The following is a 6,334-nucleotide window of genomic DNA, read 5'->3' as shown; positions in this document are numbered from 1 at the left end:
CCAATTCCCCCCAGCCTTGCACCCCAGAACTGTACTGTCTTGCACTGGTCAGAAGCTTGGCCAGTGTAAGCTGCTTACCTAATTTGCCACTCTGACAAAAGGGTAGTGGGTGTGCAACTTCCCTTGTTAACCTGGGCTATTTCCCAAGCACTTCAACCAAAAACCACAGTTTTAGATAAAATATAAAACAGATTTATTAACTACAGAAAGGTAGATTTTAAGTGATTATAAGTAAGGCTGTGAGTTTGTCATGGAGATCATGGAAATCTCAGATTCCACGACTTTCTGTGACTTCCATGACTTCTTCAGCAGCCAGTGCACCAGGCTCAGGGGCAGCTCAGGCATCCCCTGTGCCATTCACACTGGCCACTGCTGGGGCAGTCTCGGGTCACCGCGCCTTTCCCCCCAACCCCTCACCAGCAGCAGAGCTTGGGTGCGGGAGGGGGCAGGGGGCTGGGGCATGGTATGGGGTGAGGTGGGCTCTGGACGGCACTTAGCTGGGGGGCTCCCTGGAAGCAGTGACATCCCCCTTCCTGAGCTCCTAGGCAGAGGCGTAGCCAGGCAGCCCTGTGCTCTGCCTCCGCCAGGAGCACTAGCTTCACAGCTCCCATTGGCTGGGAACCATGGGGCCCCTGGACACCCCTCCCCCCCCGAAGTTTTAGTTTATTTTTAATAAAAGTCACGGGCCATAAATATTTGTTTACTGCCCATAACCTGTCCATGACTTTTACTAAAAATACCCATGACTAAAATGTAGCCTTAACTATACATGGTAGGCATAAAGGTCAGAGATAGTTGCCTTAAGAAAATGAAAAGCAAAACATGCATTCCAAATCCTAAACTTTTAGTCTAAGCAAGAGTTGAATCAAACAATGTCTCAGCCTAAGAGATGGCACAAGCAGGTTACAGTTCCTCCATACACAGGCTGGAACTCCCTTCCAGTCTGGGACCACCCCTCTTGTTCAAAATCTTTGTCATCCAGACCTTCTTTGAGGTGTTGAGGTGGGAGAGGGGGAAAAGAGGCCAGATGATAATGTCACTGTCTTGCTTTTATATTTTCTTCCAGCTTGCTAGAAAGATCCTTGCTGTGACATGGGAGTTAGGCAGCCCCCATTGGTCAGGCAGTCTCCATTGGCTATGTGCTCTCACTGAGAATTCTCTGGGATGGCCTTTGGGAGGGTGGATTCCCTTCAATGGGCCATTAGCACATGTCTGGCTGGTGCTTTGTTGCAATTAGGGTGACCAGATTTCCCGATTTTATAGGGACAGTCCTGATATTCAGAGCTTTTTCTTATATAGGTGCCTAATACATCCCGTCCTGATTTTTCACATTTGCTATCTGATCACCCTAGCTGCAATTGAAAGACTGGCTGTGGGCATCTCCCAACCTCGCAACGTATTTCAGTAACACATATAGCAATGCTTCATAACTTCACATACAATGATAGTACATACAATCCAATAGGATATTAATGTTCAACAGATGAAGACTTTTAAAATGCTGCCTCTCAAGGCTTACTCTGTACTAAACATATCATAATCATATCACCATGATGAATATGGGGATTCCAGGGTGATACTTTGAGGTACAGAATAGGAACAGGTTTAAACATGTTATAGATGATGTTAATAAAAAAAAGGGAATGGTACAGAGTTTAAGCGTAAAAGTTTCTGGTTATCAGGGAATAACGTACAGATTATCAAGGGGTGCGAAGTTTGGTTTAAGATCGGATGGCGTAAGGAATACGTAATCTGCACTATCCCCGGTAAAAGGTTGATGGGTCAAAGTACAGACATTGAGATATGAGGGTATGTTGTTCATATAATGGCTATGTTCAGGTGTGGAGTATAATGAGTGGATACGATGATGAGGATGGATTGACCCTTGAGATTTGGTGAGATTTAACGTTCAGTGAGTTTATGGTTCCAGTTCATTTGGTCCCTTCTTTTGTTACACTCTTTGTTACACCCTTTTCTTACGCCCTTCTTTTGTTTTTAACCCATATCCCCTCTTTTCTGTTGTTTGTCTTTCTCTGAGCTCTTTGTTGTTTTAGATCTAAGCCTTTTTGCCAGCATTATTTCTATGTTTTTTTCCATTCACACAGTTCAATTGTATGCTTTTTGTAAATTTTAGATTAAGGCAAATATCAAAACAAGCAAGTAAAAGGAAAATCACTAGGCGAGAACACAGTTTGTCTCCTGTGTAGCATAATGCAGCAACTCTGCCTTTCAAAAAGACTAACTGTCTCTGCAGTTAGCAGAGTTCGTAGGGATATAAATATATCGTACACATTAAATAAAGACATAATAGTTACCAAAATACATCACACATCCTTCCCCCACAGAAATTGGTGGTTTTAGCCCCAGTTCTAGAGGTATATCTTCTCTCTATCACTTCTAACACACTTGATACTGAAGCCTTACTTTCTGTCAGTTTCACTATGTACAATGCAGTCTTCCTCCCTGTAAAGTACAGCCCTGCTCTTGGCTCTTATATGCTCATTTCCCCCATATGTATGGCTGCTTCCTGTGAGATATGCTTGCACAGAGGTATACAGTACAGTAGCTTGTGAAACTGTGATAGGAAAGATGCTAGTCGAATACAAATTGCATTGTTTTTATGCACTTCATTTTTAGCATCCAACAAGACATGTTCAGGAATCTACCCAAAGACGCTACAGTTGATCAAGAAATCATTTGCAGAACACCAGGACAAGAGAAAACAAATGAACAGGAGCTCTGGACTTTCTTTTTATTTTCATGGACCCAAAGAAATACATAGCTGGGGAACAAATTATCGCACCCAACCAGAATGTATTTATTCTTCTAGTCATAGCACATTCAGATTTATTTTAATGATTCATAAACATTTCAGGTTCCAGTAGCTCCTGATTAACTCATCTATTCAGTGTTGTCAGCTGATGCTAGGGAATGATTTATCGTACAATACCGGATCACACCAACGTATAAATCCAGCCAATTGAATTGGCAGGCTGTCCTGGTAAATATGTTCTGCTGCCTGGAGATGAGAATGCTTTGTCCAAAATTCAGTATTAATGACCTGCTGACTGCAGCTGAAATACTGTTGTTTTATTCTCCTATTAATCTGTTCAAGATGTAATACATGGTGTCCTAAAACTTCGGTTCCTCGTTTCCACTCCTTCAGATTTAATTACAGTACCTGCTCAAGAAAGGGATTTAAACCTTACTTTTGAGACAACAAGAAATCCTTCACTCTTCTTTGTGGTGTCTATAGCTTTGAGAACAATGACACGCTGCCTGAGACATGCTGTGACAGAACAATCCTAACTCCAAATCTTTATTATAAGATACAGTTGGGACCCTATCGACATTACAGGCATAAGCAAGTCCACTAAGGCACATAAGACTGATCACACTCAGTGCTGGTGGGATATACTTAGATCATTGCCTTGGACAGTCAAAGGCTTTAGCCCTGTTATAGCTGTACACTGAGGCACTGTGAATTTTAACCATAATGTAACTGGATTACTTGTAGATGGAGTGTAAATCTCCAAGACCTACTTCTTTTAAATTTCTGTCTGAGTTTGCATGAAAATGATAACACCACATGATCTGACCAGCTGTAGCACTTCCTGGGTGAGCAGGACCACTCAAGCCAGGAGTTCCATTCTGAAACAGGGTATGCCAGCTGCTTCACAGCTGCAATTTTTCTTTTTCTATTGTGGATACCTTCTATAGGCTAGGGCTAGATCCACATAAGGATTTAAGTGTTTCAATGCTCGGTGCGTGCAGTGCCTAACTTTTAGGTGCCACGCTGCCCAGTGAAATCCACAGCCCTGAGTCAGACACCCAGGTTCCCTATACAATGCATAAGGAGAGTTAGGTACCCAAGAATGGAACCCACAAAAACCAGCACGCTGAGCAGGAGCCAGTAGGAAATGCTGAAGAGAGGGTAAGCCTAAGCATTCACTGGAGTAAGGAGACTGTAATCTGGGTGTTCCACATGAGTGGTCTATAGAAGAATTATCACTTTATCTGACCCAAACATATTTAAATAGTTATACACAGTGGAACAGCTTAAACAGGAGAGATTGAGGGCAAGTCTACACTACATGCTATGCCGACAGGAGAGTGCCCATCCACAGGCATAATTATTCAACCTCAGTGAGAAGCATAAGCTATGTTGGTGGGAGAGCATCTCCCGCTGACATAGCACTGGTGTGGACAGTGCAGCTTGTGTTGCTGGGGGAGAGGGAAAGTTTTGTCACACTCCTGAGCGACATAAATTAGATCAACTAGAGTGATCTGAGAGTGACCTGCTCCAGAAAACCCCATAGCCCAGCCATTAGTGCACTTTCCTAGGAGGCAGGTGAACTTCAAATCACTTCTTTGCATCAGGCAGAGTGTGGAATCAAGCCCTGGTCTCCCCACATCCTGTAGGAGTGTTTTAACCACTGGGCTAAAAGTTATAAACACGGCACTTCCTCCAGCTCCAGGAGAGGGGTCACAGATGTGGCAGTAGGTGAGTAGCTCCCTTTCAGGGGTGGGGCTTAGGCCATAACTCTCTCCTCAGCTTTTCCTATTGGCTAGCTTACACAGCTCCCTGCTCAGCCTACTGGCATTTGTGAAGCCCATTCTTAAGACACCTAACTCCCCCCATGCATTCTATAGGGAGCCTGGGCACCTAACTCAGATTGTGGTTGTGGATTTCACGGGGTGGCAAAGTGCGTTTGTGGAGCGAACCCAGGCTCTCTAATGCTGCACATCCATTTTCAACCCCAACCTGTAACTTCCCTATGGCAGCAACAGTGCTCAGTTGTATGAAACAGATACTAAGGAGACAATGAAAATAATTACCTTTAATATTGTTATGGTCGGAGTCAAGAGGTGGCACTGTTACAGTCTTACCATTTTTTTCTTAGTCTCAGAGCTTTAGTCTTGAAGAAATGGTGCAGTGCTGTTAGGTTAGTGATGCAGACTCTTTGAGTGGAAGCTGTTGCACACACCAAGCTTGCTCTCTGCTTTAATCTAACTAGAGTCAATTCTCCGGGCAGTTACTTCCTAGCGATCAGACATTGGCTCTGGATTAATCATTTAGAGGTGATTGCCTTGGTGCTGCCTGTGACCGCCTCTGTAAAAGGACTGGTGTGAAGCGCATGAACACACAAGTCACATTGAGAAGAGGCCCAGACTCCTCATCATTGATAGGACACTAACTGCTGCTCAGCAGAGGGGCAGCATGCTTGGTGTGACTTAACTGTTACATCCCCATTTGTAACTACACTACTTTCTGCAGGCAGGGCTTTTTCCCCATTAGTATCAAAGCTACCTTTGCTGCTCCATTCTCCAGCAGTCACGGCACAGGGTGGTTATGTCCTGTATGAATGTAGAATTGAATGTGGTGAAGCTATGCTGTTATAGGCAGCTTTGGGTCACATCTACCATAGTCCACCATTGTAGTTGTATCGTATGGTAAGTATTTATCCCACATTTCCTGGCATTCCTCTCATGAGCAGTGGGTTGTAGGAAATTTCTATAAACCTTCTGAGATCCTTAGGGAACTACAGAAGGAAGGGGTCAAAGTCCCATAAGGCCATGAGAGCTATTACCACTTTTGAGGCACTTTATCAAGTAATAGACAAGTGCACTTATAACACAAAAACTTAATTCTGCCCTCGTACTTCCCTGTGGGAAAACACCACATTTATATACTACACCTGTACAGCTTTCTAACAGCCATGTTAATATTGCAGTAGTTTTGCAACTTTGAGAAATGGTGTTATTGTAGAGGACGGTACATTTTATCTACAGATGAAACTCTGCCAGTAAAATAGTGAATACATTTAAAATGGATAGCTTAGCTGCTTTTACGAGACTGTGGTGTGGAGGAAGGAGGTGCTCCCCTTAGCACCCTTAACTGGTTTTAAGTTTTCCCTCTTTATAGGAATTACACTGTGGTTGGGCAGAGGCAGTCTGAACAGATTTTTAAAAAAATCACAATTTCCATCTACATATTATAGTGCATCCCTTCTTCACCGTATGACAGGATCTACAGAATAGACTTGTCAGTTTCACTTTACTGTCTCCACCTCTCCTTGCACTGGCAAGCTCGTGCAGGAAACAGAACAAGATGCAGAAGTGCCCAATGATTTTTTTTTCAAGCTCCCTCAGCAGCCTGATTTTATTTTGTTTATAATCTTACAAAATGGCTGAGGCAGACTGCAAGAGAAGATACAGCCCTCACCACTGCCAACTAGCCAAGTGTTTCACAGCTCCAGCTTGGATGTGCCATACTATGAACAACTTCACTTCTCTTGTTGTGTGGCACTATGTTTCAGCATGACCAAGTTGC

This window comes from Mauremys reevesii, linkage group 2, assembly GCF_016161935.1.
Source record: "Mauremys reevesii isolate NIE-2019 linkage group 2, ASM1616193v1, whole genome shotgun sequence".
NCBI lineage: Eukaryota > Metazoa > Chordata > Testudines > Geoemydidae > Mauremys > Mauremys reevesii.
This window is presented reverse-complemented; position numbering follows the sequence as displayed.